The sequence below is a fragment of the Pantherophis guttatus genome, chromosome 2 (assembly GCF_059756535.1).
Source record: "Pantherophis guttatus breed Tessera chromosome 2, ASM5975653v1, whole genome shotgun sequence".
Lineage (NCBI taxonomy): Eukaryota > Metazoa > Chordata > Lepidosauria > Squamata > Colubridae > Pantherophis > Pantherophis guttatus.
The window spans coordinates 268,253,845-268,272,199 of NC_142064.1; positions in this window are offsets into that span (position 1 = coordinate 268,253,845).

Below are 18,355 nucleotides of genomic sequence, written 5' to 3' on the forward strand. Positions count from 1 at the left end.
TGCATTAAACCACTGTACTATCAAGGCTCTTAAGCCTTGATAGTACAGTATTAAGGTTGTTAAGTGAATCACTGCACTTGTTCAGTTAACAACACAGTTGTTAAGTGAATGTGGCTTCCCCATTGACCTTGCTTGTCGGGCGGGCACAAAAGGGGTTCACAGGACACCCCTCCCCCCCCCCCGGGACAGTACAACTGTCATAAATGAGAATCAGTTGTCTAGAGTCTGAATTTTGATTAGGTGACCACAGGGAAGCTGCAACTGTTGTAAGTGTGAAAAATGGTCACCGGTCACTTTTTCCAGTGGCGTTGTAACTATGAACGGTCACAAATGAACTGTTGTAAGTCAAGGACTCCCTGCATAGGAGCAAGGGAAGAAGAAGAAAAGAACGAGAGCGTTAGAATTACGACTGGGGGAAATGCCACTCCATCACACTGAATGACTTACCTGTGAGACTGACTAGAAGGAGTCACGTTAAAACTCAACATTACAGGCGAGATGGTCGATACACTGAGGACTATACTAATGAGATGGTCTCCTGGCCTGTAATAGCTCCGTGGTTTCCCTTCATCCTGGTGCTTGTGATTCAGCGGACACTTTGTTTGAAGCTTCACAGAGACCAGCTGACACACGAACAGCATTGGAACCAGAAGCAGAAGCTCCATATTTTATGGGACTGAATCAATTCCTTTCCTGTTTCTAAAGAAAAAAATAATTCAAAGAACTCTCATAAGATGGAATATCCGGTGACTTTCCTGATTCAGAAAGAGACAAACCGAGCTTCGCCTGGAAAGTAGAGAGTACATTTAAAGAATACAACCCCTGCTTGCTCCAAATGTGGGCCACACCTGTGGCATTTACCCTTTTCTGATGCCAGATCCCTTCCTTCTGATGTTTACAACCACTGGAGAAGCAGCAGAAGTCTCAAAGATTTGGATAGTGATAATTACACTGAGAAGCAACTTCTCCTCTTGGGATCCTAATTTTTTTTTTCAAGGTTCCATGTGCAGAGGAGTAGCCGGAGAAAAACATGTTAGTGAGAAATCACAAATGCACCCCTGGGGCAGGGATGAAATCTACTTATCTTCCCTACCAGTTCGGAAGTGCACACATCACATGCGCGCTTGGACCCTCTGCGCATTCGCAAACCCTTCTGTGCATGCGCAGAGGGTAAAAAACAGGTTACTTCCTGGTTAAAATCAGGAGGTAACAACAATCAGGCTGGTGGGCGGAGCTTCACACTGCCATCGCTACCGGTTCTTCGAACCACCCGCCGCCATTGCTACCGGTTCGGCCGAACTGGTCTGAATCAGTGGCATTTCACCCCTGCCCTGGGGATACTGTTCTATTGTGCTTGTGATCCTTCCTGTCAGGATATATCCAGAAAGGTTAGCTAGAGGTAGATAATTCAACATCTATATCTTTCAATATGGTCTCTTGTCTCCAGAGACTGCTGAGGAAGGTCACTCAGAGCTATGGAGCTTGCGGCCACTCTAGATTGGTGACAATTGGCTCTTTATTATCCTTCTCATCTTTCCTATTACCTATTTCCTTATCTTCATATGACTATAACTTTGATGCTTGTATCTTGTGATTTATATTTTATTTATTTATTTAGGGAATTTATATTGCTGCCTATTCGAACATAGCGACTCAAGGCAGCTTACAGAATATAAAGGTAAAGGTTCCCCTCGCACATATGTGCTAGTTGTTCCCAACTCTAGGGGATGGTGCTCATTTTGATTTCAAAGCCGAAGAACCAGCGCTGTCCGAAGACATCTCTGTGGTCATGTGGCCAGCATGACTAAACACCAAAGGCGCACAGAATGCTGTTACTTTCCCACCAAAGGTGGTCCCTATTTTTCTACTTGCATTTTTTACGTGCTTTCGAACTGCTAGGTTGGCAGAAGCTGGGACAAATAATGGGAGCTCACCCCGTTATGTGGCACTAGGGATTCGAACTGCTGAACTGCCGACCTTTCAATTGACAAGCTCAGCATCTTAGCCACTGAGCCACCACGTCTTTCATGTGTGTGTGTGTGTGTGTGTGTGTGTGTGTGTGTGTCTATATATGTTTTCTCAGGTTTTCGCGGGTGTTTGTATGTAGGTCTTTGGTTATTCGGGTCTTCTCCCACGTAAAATTGGAAGTGTCTTGGCGACGTTTCGACGAAGTCTCATTTGTCATCTTCAGGCTGGTGTTCTCGGCTTCGTGCTTCCAGGAGCAATGTGAGATCGCAGCTGTCTCTTCCTTTCCTTGTCTCACCCCCACTAGCAGTTAAAAGGAAGAGACAGCTGCGATCTCACATTGCTCCTGGAAGCACGAAGCCGAGAACACCAGCCTGAAGATGACGAATGAGACTTCGTCGAAACGTCGCCAAGACACTTCCAATTTTACGTGGGAGAAGACCCGAATAACCAAAGACCTACATATATATATATATATATATATATGTATATGTATATGTATATGTATATGTATATGTATATGTATATGTATATGTATATGTATGTATATAAAACCCCATATAAAAACAATAAAACTAATACAAGAAGTAGTATATAATAAATTAATATACTAAAATCACCCCCCAACCCCTGCCCCCGTGACAGCACCTCATACAAGCCATTTAATGGACTCCATCCTGCTCTGATTCCCCAGGCCCGCTGGCAGAACCAGGTCTTCAACGCCTTCCAAAAGAGTACTAGAGTGGGGGGCCATTCTAATCTCTGGGGGAATGATGTTCCAGAGAGAGGGAGCCACCACAGAGAAGGCCCTTCTTCTGGGTCCCATCAGGTGTCTCTCCCTAGAGGATGGGACCCGCAACATTCCCTGTCTCCCCACTCTAATGGGTCGGGTGGATGTGCGCGGCAAGAGACGGCCCCTCAGATAACCTGGTCCCAAGCCATAAAGGGCTTTAAAGGTGACAACCAGCAGCTTGAATTGCACTTGGAAGCAAATCAGCAGCCAATGCAGTTCCCACAAGAGAGGGGATACATGTGCACACCGGGGTCTGCACAAAACCATATGGGCCACTGCATTTTGCACCAACTGGACCCTACAGATGCTCTTCAAGGGCAGCCCCATGTAGAGTACATTGCAATAATCCAGACCAGAAGTGACTAGAGCATGAGTGACTGTGAGTGGGAATTGTTGGACCAGAAAAGGGCATAACTGGCGCACAACCAGCAGTTGCGCAAATGCCCTCCTGGCCATGACTGCCACCTGCTCATCGAGCAGGAATCATGAATCCAGGAAAATCCCAAACAGGGTTTGTTTGGGGTAGTGCCACCCTATCCAAGACCAGAGGTGGCAATTCTCCCTGAGCCAACGAACCCCAAACCCAGAGCCACTCAGTCTTGCCAGGGTTTATTCTCAACCCATTGCTCCCCATCCAGCCCCTAACAGCCTCCAGGCACTGCGAGAGGAAGGACACGGCATTGCTTAACTCACCACAGGCTGAGACATACATCTGAGTATCATCAGCATATTTTATTTATTTATTTATTTATTTATTTATTTATTTATTTATTTATTTATTTATTTATTTATTTATTTATTTATTTTTGAATTTCTATACCGCCCTTCTCCCTGAGGACTCAGGGCGGTGTACAGCCAAAATTAAAAAACATGCAGAACAAATATTAAAAAACAATTAAAAGATATATAAATTTGGCCCAATTAAAACTCATTACCAATTAAAACATTTAAAACATTTAAAAACAATTAAAAATTTCATCTTAAACCAGCCCGGCTTGCTTGAAAAAATGGGTTTTAAGGGCACGACGGAAGGCACTGAGGTCCTGGATTCTCCTTATCTCTGGGGCCAGCTGATTCCAGAGGGTAGGTGCCCCCACAGAGAAGGCCCTCCCCCTGGGGGTCACCAGCCTACACTGTCTGGCTGATGGCACCCTGAGGAGGCCCTCTCTGTGGGAGCGCACGGGTCGATGGGAGGTCGTCGGTAGCAGCAGGCGGTCTCGGAGATAGCTAGGCCCTATGCCATGGAGTGCTTTGAAGGTGATAACCAACACCTTGAAGCGCACCCAGAAGACCACCGGGAGCCAGTGCAGCTCGCGCAGGAGCGGTGTTACATGGGAGCGCCATGCTGCTCCCGTCACTACCCGCGCTGCTGCGTTCTGGACCAGCTGGAGCCTCCGGGTGCTCCTCAAGGGGAGCCCCATGTAGAGAGATTTGCAGTAGTCAAGGCGAGAGGTGACGAGGGCATGAGTGACTGTGCACAGGGAATCCCTATCAAGAAAGGAATCATCATATTGATGATACCTCAGTCCATGGTGACAGATAATCTCACCCAGCGGCTTCACATAAATGTTGAAGAGGAGTGGAGAGAGTACCGAGCCCTGCGGAACCCCGTAAAGCAGTGGGTGAGGGCTGGATCTCTCCCCTTCTATCAACACTGACTGAGAGCAGCCACAGAGGAAGGAAGTGAGTCAGGATAGCACAAGGCCTCCCATTCCCATCCCCCAAAGCCACTCCAGGAGAATACCATGGTATTGAAAGCCACCGAGAGGTCAAGTAGAGCAAGGATGGATGCACTACCCCCAAATAGACTTTTGCACAGATTTTTGCCTTATGCACACTCTTAAATGAGGCTGTTATTTGAAAGTAGGAAGGGACATGGTATCACTCTCACAACACTCACCCTATAGAAGTGCCCCAGGTGTTATCCCTCACAGCAAAACAAAGATTGTGAATCGCACTTCTGAATCAAATGCAGGACCCCGAAAACTAATAACCATGGCTTAATAGATAATAGTTTATTATTTATTCAGTGTGCACAGGAGGGGTTTCTCTCCCAAAAATAGTTGGAAGAAATCCTACAGACAAAATGATACACTCATATTTGTACATTTCAGGAAAGGAAGACAAATTTATGATTATACATATGCCCATTTAATAAATTAAGCATGAATATTCAGAATTAGCAAGCATCAGGTTACTTTCCTGTCCATCTACAGTTACTATCCTCAAGAAAGTGATATTGCCTAAATAAAAAGAAAGCTGTCAGTTGTGTTGCTGTTTTGACAAAATATGGGAAAAGAAAGCATTGAGGTTGCCCTATACATTCCTTCCATATTTCTAGCTTTTTAACCCATCCTTCCAAGAACTTGTTTTATTCACAGTCCTATCTTCCAGCTGACTTATTTATTTGAACCAAAATCATTGGCATTCTCACATAAGGAGAACAGCTTGGGTCCTCTCCTAAGTTGGACCTGTTGGATCATGTTGAGAATCAAAATTCCCCTGTCTCACATTTCTACCTTACTTTTGGTTGTAAGGTGAACCTTTGTATTCAGTTCTGGCCTCAGAATGATAATGTAGCACTTGGGGATGAAGATGCAGCCCAGCAGCCCAGCACTGGAGGACAAGATGGAGAAGACCTGCACAGCCACCATGTATTTCCCTTTGGTGCTTAGGTAGGTGGGCACAAATGTCACCCAGACACTGCAGAAGACCAGCATGCTGAAGGTGATCAGCTTGGCTTCATTGAAGGCTCCAGGGAGATTCCTGGCCAGGAAAGCCACCGTGAAGCAGATGGCAGCCAGAAAAGCCATGTAGCTGAGAGTGATGTAGAACATGACAACAGATCTTTCATTGCATTGTAGGATGATCATTCCAGGCTGGGATTGGAGGTCAGAGTCAGGGAATGGGGGGGAAACTCCCAGCCACATAGAGCAGATGATAATTTCAACAGCAGAACAAGAGAAGATGATGGAGTTGGCCAAGCTCTTCCCCAACCATTTTTTCACTCGGTTTCCTGGTTTTGTGGCCAGGAAAGCCAGCACCACTGTGATTGTTTTGGCCAAGAGAGAAGAAATGGCAACCGAGAAGACAATGCTGAACACTGGTTGTCGGAGAAGGCAGGTGGCTTTCCTTGGCTGACCAATGAAGAGAAAAGAAGACAAGAAGCAAAGCAGGAGGGAGAACAGGAGGATGTAAGAGAGGTCCCGGTTGTTGGCTTTCACAACAGGAGTTTCTCGATATTTAAGGAATATGACTAAAATAAACCCTGTGGAGAGGAACAAGAGTAGGGCAAAGGAGACCAGGATGATACCCAGATGTTCTTTATAAGACAGGAAAGTTATAACTTTTGGGACACATTGAATTCGGTCCTCATTTGGATATTTATCATCTGGACACTTGGTGCATTTTTCTGTATCTGAGAAAAACAAAAAGCAGTATTTCTTTAAAATTATGTACTTTTACCGTTGGGAAAAAAAGATATTCTTTGGACATCAGATGACACCAGGAGCATTTTCTGTGATACATTTCTTAACATTTCCATAGGACTTCATTGATTTCCCATCCCATTATTTGCAGAATCATCATATGAGCCTATGTTCTTAGAGGTAAATAATTAATCAGTTAATCTTTTATGGTACACTTTCTGGGTCCTACCAAATGGCATTTCTTAATGTATTGGACCACGGGTGGGTTCCACTTACCTTTGCTACCGGTTTGTAACAGGAGCATGCACGTGGCACTTCTGCACATGCGCAGAGTGTCCATGATGACGTCCGGGCAGGTGGGTGGGCCACCACTACTACCGGTTCGCAAGATCTGAAGCGAACCGGTAGCAACCCACCACTGTATTGGACTCAGAGGATGCCTACCTTGTGGAATCGAAAACTAGTCCTGCATGGAATATATACAGGGAGAAGTTGTGATACTGGTGTGTTGAGGTGCACCTATAAGTGCCCGTGTCATCTCATGGTGGAGCAGGAATGCATTCTTAGTGATCCACAAGGGGAGGCCCATGTAGAAAGCATTGCAACAATCCTTCCAGGAGGTAGATCTAAAACAATTCCTAAAGTTTCATTAGAATTCAGATGTTCCTAGAAAGGCAAATATGGAAGGAAACATCCAAGCTAAAAAACAGAAGAGATTTCCCACCCACCCACCCACCCCTTTGGCAATAGTAAAGCTTGGGTGGTCTGCCACACTCTCCTATCTTGATTCAGCTCCTACTTTGAGGTTTGTTTGGAAGTGGGAGGAAGGTTGGTATTCTTTTTCTTAGATAAGGAATTGTGCCATTTGAAAATAAACAAGAAAACAATTGAATGTCAGCGTTCCAAATTATGATCTCTTTCAGCGCTGACATGAAATCAATGAAAGACACAGAAAGACTTGCTTTAATGCTGGGATGAACTTTCACCTAGTTCCTGGCTCTTCAGCAGGCTCTTGGGCAACAGAGGGAGGGGGGAAATTCCTGTGAAAAGAAAGTGCATGGGACAAAGAGATGGATCTGCATGGTGGCCAATGAGACACTGGGGTTGAAGAACGGAAAGGGAGGGGTTTGGAAGGAGGTGCCAATCTTGGCTGCAACAGAGTTCAGGCATGTCGTTTTCTATTCTTAAATAAAGAAAAAAGATTCATTAGAGACTTTGCGTTTGAGAATGAAGTTTATTTAAGATAGCAATGAAACCTGACATTGAACTTCAATGCAATTTTTAATAGCTGACTTTCATTAAAGTGCTCTAGATCAGAGGTTCTGACCAGTTCTGGAGAACTGGTAGTGGAAATTTTGAGTAGTTCAGAGAACTGGTAAATACCACCACTGACTGGCCCCGCCCCCATCTATTCTCTGCCTCCCGAGTCCCAGCTGATCGGGAGGAAATGGGGATTTTGCAGTAACCTTCCCCTGTAGTGGGGAGGGAATGAAGATTTGCCATGCCCACCAAGCCATGCCCACCAAGCCACACCCACAGAACTGGTAGTAAAAAATTGCTGCTCTAGATACATCAACTTTCACAAATCAATCCTTTTTTGTGGTGTCACTCACCTTCCCAAGTGGAGATGGTCCCCTCCGGACAAGGAACACAGTCATAGCAGCAAACTGGCTCTCCTTCTCGAGCCCGCTTGACAAACCCAGGATGACATTTTTCAACGCATTTGGACTGAGGCAGAGACTAAGGAGAAAAACAAGGAATGCCAAACAAAATATGTCAGGACTAACCATCCATGGAAAGATAGACAGTCTACTGAAATCTTTAGACCTTCTTTAAAGGAGCAGAAGTCCTACTGCTCTTTCGCAGTAGGGTGAAAGAGAGGCATGGATAACTCTGGCCAGGTTTAGGCTGCTTGAAACCATCATAGACTATGTGTCAGGTTCCATAAAGACTGGAAAAATAAACCTCAGCACGCAAAAGCAGTAACCAAATTTGTTTATCTTGATATCGGTACTAACTGACCACCTTAAATTTTTTACAGAAAGGAATCTTTGTTGGAGCTGCGCTCTGTGCTCCCCATCACCTTTTAAGCAGCATAAGCTCCACCCCAGTGCAATCACTCAATTATCCAATTAATCATTAAAACTGCCCAGAATATCACCGGACTCCAGCTACCAGCCCTGGACGACATCTTCAAATCTCACTGTTTAAGAAAGTTGCATAACATTCTCAGAGACTCTTCCCGTCCTGCTTACAATCTTTTTGGACTGTTGCCTTCTGGCAGAAGATACAGAACAATTAAAACTTGGACCGCACTTTTTCTGAATAGTTTTTATCCCAGAGTTATAATTGCACTCAACAATGAACTAAAGGGCCACTATCAGTGAGCTGTCGGACAGCATTACTTGGTCTGTTGTGTGGATGTTTGGATGGTTTAGGGGTGGGGAATTGTGGTGGGTGGGAGTATGTTTGGGGATTGTTATGTGTGTTGGACCTGATCTTTGGGTGAATTTCGTTGTATGGGTATACTGTGTATACACATACAATGACAATAAAGTTATTTATTTATTTATTTTATAACCTGTATCCTCCCTCTCCCTCCCCAATCCATCACAAGCCGCTTCAGTTGTTCCGGTTGCTCCGTCTTTCTTAAAGTGATACGGTTGATAAACTGCTTCAGTGCATGACCCTGACGTCATCTAGCATGCGGCTGGGAAGTCGAAGTGAGAGGCATGCCTTGGGGCTGACGACCCAGGAGAGCAGGCACACAGGAAGTGTCGTCAGCGAAAGTGTGCATCAGTGGAATGGTGATCCCCACACGAATGGCAGCCTCAAGTACCGTCGCAGGGCTGGGGCTGACATGATGGACCTTTCCTTTCAGGAGGACAAGATGAAGCTTGTTTCTCATTAGGGCCAACACATCTCTAACCAGTCATGATTATATTTGATCTGATTTAATCCAAGCCTTAACTCAGGCATTGGTCAAAATAACTTGTTAGGCATACTAAAGCCGGCATCTGAGGTTTCTCAACAGTTTGATGGAGATATTAAATTATAGAAGAGATACAAAAGGACCAAGGTCTTCGTCCTAAAGAAGAGTCACAAAACATCCTCTGTTGGAGAAGACTGAATCAGTTTAAAAGAGTGTTCCTGTAGGAGATGACCAGGCTCAGCCCAGGGGAGGAGTCAAGCATGTTATTAGTCTCGAGTCCCTTCATGTTCACAAGAGATCTAAGTTCAGCCTACTTTGAATTCAACAGTCAATTTGTTTGACCGTTATTAGTGCAGATTATTGTTAGTAAAGGTAAAGGTTCCCCTCGCACATATATGCTAGTCGTTCCCACCTCTAGAGGGCAGTGCTCATCTCCGTTTCAAAGCTGAAGAGCCAGCACTGTCCGAAGATCTCTCCGTGGTCATGTGGCTGGCATGGCTAAATGCCAAATACGCACGGAACGCAGTTACCTTCCCACCAAAGGTGGTCCCTGTTTTTCTACTTGCATTTTTATGTGCTTTCGAACTGCTAGGTTGGCAGAAGCTGGGGCAAGTAACGGGAGCTCACTCCAAGACGCAGCACTAGGGATTCGAACAGCTGAACTGCTGACCTTTCAATTGACAAGCTCAGCGTCTTAGCTACTGAGCCACTGCATCCCTTGTAGACTGTTAGCATGCAATAAATCTGTAGTCATTTGAACAGCCTTGACTTCTAATTTTTTGAGTTTGACATTTCTATATTATAGCACCCAAAGGACACTTCGTGAATAGTAGTGAACTCCCAACCCCACCCCAGCACTCTAAGAAAACTATAAGTTTCCAATTCTGCATGCTCAATTCTTAGTGAAGGTCCTCCACCTTGGTGGCTAACTTTAGCCTTCTTGAAAGGGTCCTAATCTTTAGAAATGGGAGAAAACACAGCAATATTTTACCTACCTTGTTGAGCAAATTTAACTGTGACAGAGCATTTTGGCTGATAATAAGTCTCTGTCTTTTGAAACTCCCCAGATGCTCCAGGAAGCAATCCTTCTTGGAGAAAATCAGCAAGCCCACAATTGCCAGATCTGCTGCTACATCTCCATTTTGGTCCAAGTACAGTTTCTGCCATGAAATATTGCAAAACTCATTCTTCTCCAGGAATGGATGAAACTACAATGGAAACGTGCAAGAATTTCAAAAGCAGAAACCTTTGTTTCTTGCTCCACGTGGTCTGTTCATATATGAATCTTTCTTTCAGAGTAGTCTAACTTGCAAATATGTTTGATTCTGTGAAAAAAATATTACCACTGCCTTCATAAGGAAATGCAAAAGGTTTCAGCAAAATTTGCTAATCAGATATTGTCAGTTTATATATTGAAAAGTTATAATTGAAATTGTTTGTCAATTATAGAGAATATTGTAGAGCGGGTATCATATACATTGAAAAAAAGAGATTATTTATGACTCAGTGAAAGCAGATTGATTACCAGAAAGAATGGATTTTTCAAGTTGAAAATCTTCTCCCAGGTAGATGAGACAGGAAATATGACCACATGAGCTAATTTTATTTATTGCAGTGCTACCAAGAGAATCTTGCAAGTCTATAAGTACAAATATCCCACCAATTTTTTTTCTCAGCCCGAAAACTAAGGAAGGATTTTTTCTGAGTTTCTTCCCCCCTCCCTCCCCCCCATTATACAACTGGGGGCTTCTGACTCTCTTATCTGATCATCCTTAGGCAACATCCCTCCTCTTGGTCCCAAAAGTCATTCTCATATATCATTACACTTCCTAAATAGATTAGGGGAATGCTGGGGATATAACTTGATTTCAGCAAAGTATTGACAAACTATTTTGTATACTGAAGATTAGGAAGCTTAAGGATTGGGAATTAGGGAGGTATGATAACTAAGTGGATAAAACTGACTCCAAAAGTGCCCTCAAATCATTTTTAATTTTTGAAATGTTTCTCATAAAAGTGTGTAATTATGAATATCAATTTGTGCTTGGGCATCCCATTTTTCTGTATTCTCCTTAATACGGTGGAGTTTTCTTTGGAAAGTTATCCTCTTTTAAAGCAATTACATTGGCCAAATCTGTGGGACTTCAGTAGCATAGCTAGGTTGGGATGTTTCCCATCAGGGAAGAAATTCACTTACCTTCCCTACCGGTTCGCAAATGTGCGTGCGATGCGCATAAGCTTGCTTTGCTTGCACACGCCATCATCTGCGCATGTGCAAAGCCTTCTGTGAATGCACAGAGACTTAAAATCATCACCAAAAAAAAGCGATATCATGATGTCTACTTGGGTGGGTCGAGCCTCCTGGAGCTGCCGCACTTGTTCACCCAAGCCAGATAGAAAAGGCTGAATTTCACCCCTGATTTCCATCCTTCTCCTTTGGGTTCCTTCTCAAAAGGATCTAAGATAATGAATCCCTGTCAGGACCCCATACCTGCCATGGCTGCAGCCTTATAGACCCCTCTTTGCCCTCTTTCCTCCTCCTCCTCCTGGATTTGGACAAATACGCAGCATTCAAGGCATGGACCAGAGTCTTAATGAAACTGTAATAATGTTCCAAATTTGTGATCTGGATACTGTTCTTTTTCTCTTGGATATCCAGTGGTGCTTTCTGGGTGCATCTTTTCCGTCCTTTGATGGAAGAGATGTGCTTTGAAAAAGAACAGCGAAAAGACCGACCTTCAAACTGGGGATCTAGATAGAAATAGGGTTCAAAGGCCTTATCTTTTGGTCTTTTTTTTCCCAAGTAAACAAAGTTCCAAATGCTATGGATGTATTTGAGAAGTCTGTGTTTTCCTTTAATGTGAATTCCCAAACTTGTGGTGATCCAGATTTTCCCTTCAATGGGTCCTGGCAAACGCATAAGCGTAAAATGGAAAGGAAGAATTCTGTCCAAAAGGAAATCATATTCTATGAAATGAACAAAGATGTTGACTTGTCTCCACTTAGAGAGGGCATCCTTGAGGGCTGTTGTATGTCCAGTCATTGGGAATCGCTGTGATATAACAACACAAATTCCATTCTTGACAAGCAAAGGAGTAAAAGTCCTCATGAAATTCTTTCCATTCTCTGTGTCTGAAGCAAAGAGACCAATCAAGGTCCATCCAAAATGGAGGACCACTTGCACAATTCCTGGATACTGGATCCCTTCTTTCGGGAACATCTGGTGAAAAAAAGGGAATTGACTTTTATCACCCAGAGCCACTGAAGCAATTTTATCACTGATCTGAAAAAGCAATGAAGAATTCTGTGTTATATTTGAGGTCAGATCAAGTCCGAAGTATTAACTTTTAATAAATCCCATTTTGTTTTTTAATGAACACATTTGGATAGTTTGTTTGATTAGCCATTGTTTAAATATTAAACACAGAATGTTAACAAGTTTGTATATAAAAATGGAGTACAAGAAACAAATTAATCATAGAAGAACAACAATGAAAAAAATGCATATCTGTATCAACACCGCAACTTACCACAATTAGACTCACATGTACAAATGTCAACTGAAATAATTTGTTCCCATAAAGGGTCATATTGTATGTACTTTTTGAGCCTTGCTATGTCTTCCTCTGCTTCAATATCTCTGATATTTTGTACAGCAACCTGCTTGCCTTCTTCTACAGTTGTAAAAGAGACAAGGAGACCACAGCTCCTACCCTGTTTCCCCCAAAATAAGACATCCCCTGATAATAAGCCCATTCAGGCTTTTGAGCGCATGGCAACAAAGCCAAGTGCTTATTTCATGGTTCAAAAAAATATAAGACAGGGTCTTATTTTGGGGAAAACACGGTAATATAATTTATAAATTGTATAATCCAAGAGATCTTTGATTGAAAATGTTCTCTGTTTTAACAGACACAATTTGGTGAGCATGTCAGTTTCCATAGCTTTAATTTACACCAATAATTATTTGCCCTGATTTTAGATAAAGAACAAATTGTGTAAAATCCCAATTCAGCTCTCAGGGCAGCAACCGGGCCTAAGACAGAACATTGAGTACCCCACTGCATGTTTCCCTCCACGTAGGTGTAGTTTCAAGGTGGACTACTACATGCGGAGTGCAGTTGATCAGCAAAACCTCGGTCTAAAGCCTGCTTGTTTTTCAGCAAGAAATTCTTCCCTCGTCGAACCACTCTCAACTTTACTCAAGAGGACCTTAGCATTTATTTTAGCCACCATTATCTATTAGACAAATGGGCAAACAATTGCTTTCTTATTCCCCTTTTTAAATATAGAGAATTCTATAGTCACCCAACTGGATCTAGCAGGTATTATTTATATGTGTAAAACAATCTGCCAGTAAGAGGACCCTACAAGTTGGGTTATTTTTTTTTAATAGTTCAGCTCTCCAGGGCTCTGTTGCTTTTCTAGCCTTTTATTATGATTTTGATTATGAATGCATTTGGTTAAAATACTTGACATGTTGACTAATATGTTTGCAATTTTTAATAAAGCGGTCAATTAATTCTAGTGGTCACTATGAGTCTATAAAACGCATATGTTTAATCAATAGCTGCGAAGATAAACCACTGGGACTCCTTTTAATGAACATGGCATTGAAATGATTATTATTTTATGTACATGTACAAAATGTTGGTTTTCCATCATTGAAGCATCTTCTTCTTTACTCTTCAATTAAACATAGAGGTCTCCTCACCTTCACAAGTGTGCAGCAGAAGCCCAGAAAGCAATGAAGACAGTGTTGTGAGAGGAAATGTCTGCTTTGATCCTTGCTCCCACCTTAATGTGTATGACTACAATGACCATAGTGAAAAGCAGCTCTTGAATTCTATAGAGAAGATTTGGTATGATCTATCATTCATCCACTAACATCCACTCATTTACTTTACCCAATAGTGAAAGACACACACACACAAACCTGTGGGACTTTGTAGGTGCCTACTAATGTTGACATCTGGATGGAGATGTCCCTGGAAGCTCCATCAAGAAGAGCCAAAAGGTTGTCCTTCCTTCCACAGCTGTAGTTGGGAACGTTGGCTTTTCCAGTAGAGAGCATGTCCAGCAAGGCATCTGAAGTACCAAGTGTGTCCAAATAGTTGTCATGGATGTTGTAGCCAAGTGTGAGGTTGTGCAGGAGATGGTGATTTTTGTTGACCACTTGAATATTAAAAATAAAGCATTGTATTTCTATCTTACTTAAAGGTAAACTAGTGTAAAAAAAGGCTCATGTTAATATCAGCATCAACAGAATAACAAAAAAGAATTTTTTTTCTATTTAATCATCTTTTTCTCCACAGACCTACTGAGTTTTAAGGCAATATTGACCCAAAATCAGAGGTAAATGATAGTCACCCATCACCATTTAATATTTCTGAGAGTTGAGAAGATGGGGTGGAAATAATCCTTCACCAGCGTTAAAAATCACAAATGCACAACTATTTGTGCAGCACTAATTTTCATCTGTCAAGCAGCCAGGTTGCAAAATAATTTAAATATTAGAGTAGAACTCTCACAAAAGGAATAGGACAGTGTTTCTCAACCTTGGAAGCTTGAAGATGGGTGGACTTCAACTCCCAGAATCCCCCAGCCAGCAGCGCTGGCTTTCAGGATTTTTTTTCTGCCCCAGCTTTGGATTTGAGTCTCTTCCACAAGATAAGATAGAATAGAATAGAATAGAATAGAATAGAATAGAATAGAATAGAATAGAATAGAATAGAATAGAATAGAATAGAATAGAATAGAATAGAATAGAATAGAATAGCATTCTTTATTGGCCAAGTGTGATTGGACACACAAGGAATTTGCCTTAGGTGTATATGCTCTCAGTGTACATAAGGAGGATAAAATACATTCATCAAGAATAAAAAGATACAACACTTAGTGATAGTCAAGGTTACTAATAAGCTATCAAATCATCCTAAGAAACAAATAAAAACAATATAAATTGAAAGATACAAGAAACTTGGTTATAGTAATAAGTGGAAAGAGATAGATACTAGTAAGGAAGAGAAGAATAATAGTAATACAGTCTTAGTAAATTAGTAAATTAGGGACACCATGGAAAGCAAAACAATTCAAGAAATTAGTCAGGTCCTGCAACATAGGAGTAAGTGCAATAAGAAGAAAGGAAGGAGAGCGATAGAACTACAAATGAAGGAAATGCATTTCCCTCACACTGAATGACTTACAAGCGAGTCTGACTAGGAGCCATGTTGAAACGCAACATAATTCGCGATAATCTTGATGCGCTGGTGACTATACTAATGAGATGGTGTCCTGGTTTGTAATAGCTCCATGGTTTTTCTCCATTCCGGCGCCTGAAATTCAGTGGGCACTTCATTCTAAGCTTCCCAGAGACTGGCCAGGAGGCTAACAACATCAGAAGCAGAAGCAGGAGGTTCATAATTCATAGAACTGAATCAATCCCCTTCTCATTTTTAAACAAGAACAAGAAGAATTAGAAACATTATTTCGCAAGATGGAAGTGCCAGAGGCTTCTCTGATTCAGTTGGGGGGGACAAACAAAGCTTCTCCTGGAAAGAAGAGAAAGGTACATTCAAGAGCACAGCTGGCCCTAAACATGTGCCAGAAAGAGCATGACTTGAGGCATTTATTCTTTTCTGATGCAAGATCCCTTCCATGTTGCTTCAGTCTGATGTTTTCATCTAAGACAGTCACTGGAGAAGTAGCACAAAAGATCTCAAAGACTCGGATGATGTCAGTTACACATGAGGAGCGACTTCTCTGGGGAATCTGAACTTCTTCGGGGCTCCATGTGCAGAGAGAAAGCTGGAAAAAAGCATGTTAGTGAAAAATCATAAATACACCTCTGTGGATACTATTCTGTAGTGGTTAGAATAGACTAGACTAGACTAGACTAGACTAGACTAGACTAGACTAGACTAGACTAGACTAGACTAGACTAGAATAGAATAGAATAGAATAGAATAGAATAGAATAGAATAGAATAGAATAGAATAGAATAGAATAGCAGAGTTGGAAGGGACTTTGGAGGCCTTCTAGTCCAACCCCCTGCCCATGCAGGAAACCCTACACAACTTCAGAAAAATGATTATCCAACATATGCCTGCAATTACTGCAGGGTTCGAATCTCGCCAAGGCTCAAGGTTGACTCAGCCTTCCATCCTTTCTAAGGTAGGTGAAATGAGGACCCAGTTTGTGGGGGCAATAAGCTGACTTTGTATAAAATATACAAAAGGATGAAGGCTATTGCTGAGCACATTGTAAGCCGCCCTGAGTCTTCGGAGAAGGGCGGCATATAAATCAAATTTAAAAAAAAAAAAAAACATCTTCTTAAAAACTTCCAGTGTTGGAGCATCCACAACTTCTGGTGGCAAGTTGTTCCACTGATTAATTGTTCTAACTGTAAGGAAATTTCTCCTTAGTTCTAAGTTGCTTCTCTCCTTGATTAGTTTCCACCCGTTGCTTCTTAGCTTCCACCCTCAGGTGCTTTGGAGAATAGCTTGACTCCCTCTTCTTTGGGGCAGCCCCTGAGATATTGGAACACTGCTATCGTGTCTCCCCTAGACCTTCTTTTCATTAAATTAGACATACCCAGTTCCTGCAACTGTTCTTCATATGTTTTAGCCTCCAGTCCTCTAATCATCTTTGATGCAATAGTCAAGACAGCAAGTGACTAGGGCATGAGTGATCAAGAGTAGGGATTGTCAGTCCAGGATGAGAGCTGAGTAAGAGCAGGAAAAAGAGAGTTTGTGGTCTTTCCCCATTTGGGTAATAAGGAAAAAATTATAGAGTGGATGGAAGATGAGGCACACTGAGAACAAAAAGCAGAGAAAATAAATTGATTTGATATTAAATTGAAACAACCTAACCGATCTGAATCTGAGCATGTGCAATGGAAACAAGGTGAAGAAGGGACCTGCTAATCCTGATTTCCCCCTGGACCCTTACTGCTTCTCCTTAGTCCAGATTTTGGGCAGGAATCTCGTCTATTCTACTCTGCAAATTACATGGATGCTGAAGAATAATCCTCTCTGAATAAGACATATAAAATAATCATTAAAAATTCCTAGGGGGGATGGATTTGAAGAGAATAAAACATAACCTTGTGTTTTATCATTAGAGACCCTGAATATGGAATCAAATTGATGAGAACTTTGATTCCTGTAGCCTTCTAAATTAAATTTGTGTGTTTTTTCCCTTTTACAGCTAGCACTGAAACTTCCTTTGAAGCTTTTGTTAATTAATTAATTAATTAATTAATTAATTAATTAATTTATTTATTTATTTATTTATTTATTTATTATTTAAATTTGTATACCGCCCTTCTCCCGAAGGACTCAGGGCAGTGCACAGCCAAAATTAAAATACATACAATACAAAATTTAAAATAATTTAAAAGCAGAATTAAATCGAATTGGCTTCCCAAAACATTAAAACCCATTACCCTTAAAATAACCCATTAAAATTTTAAGCCAGCCCAGCTTGCTGAAATAGGAAGGTCTTCAAAGCTCGATGGAAGGTCTGGAGGTCCGGGATTAGTCGTATTCCTGGGGGTAGCTCGTTCCAGAGGGCGGGTGCCCCCACAGAGAAGGCTCTCCCCCTGGGGGTCGTCAGTCGACATTGCTTGACCGACGGCACCCTAAGGAGGCCCTCTCTGTGGGACCGAGTTGGCTGGTGGGAGGTTATCGGTGGCAGAAGGTGGTCTCGCAAATAACCGGGCCCTAAGCCATGGAGCTCTTTAAAGGTGAGAACCAATACCTTGAAGCGCACCCGGAAGACCACCGGAAGCCAGTGCAGCTCGCACAGGCAAGGTGTCACATGGGAGCGCCATGTGGCCCCCATAATTACCCGCGTGGCCGTGTTCTGGACCAGCTGGAGCTTCCGAGTGCTCCTCAAGGGGAGCCCCATGTAGAGAATTGTTTCAGTTCCTGCTTGAATGGCGAGAAGAGCTACTCTTTCCCTTTTACCTTCTCTCCATTTTCCTCCTCTCATCCAATGTAACCCCCCCACCCCAAAAAAAACCCTGACCCAGATACTCCAGGAACAAAAAGATTATGCAGCCGCACCATCCACACAAGAAGAAGAAGGGCCATCAGATCACTCGAAGACAGTGGTGGGTTGCTACAGGTTCGCCCCGGTTCAGGCGAACTGGTAGCAGTGGCGGCAGGAGGCTCCGCCCACCCGCCCGGACGTCATCAAATATGCTCTGCGCATGTGGAGAAGTGGTGCACATAC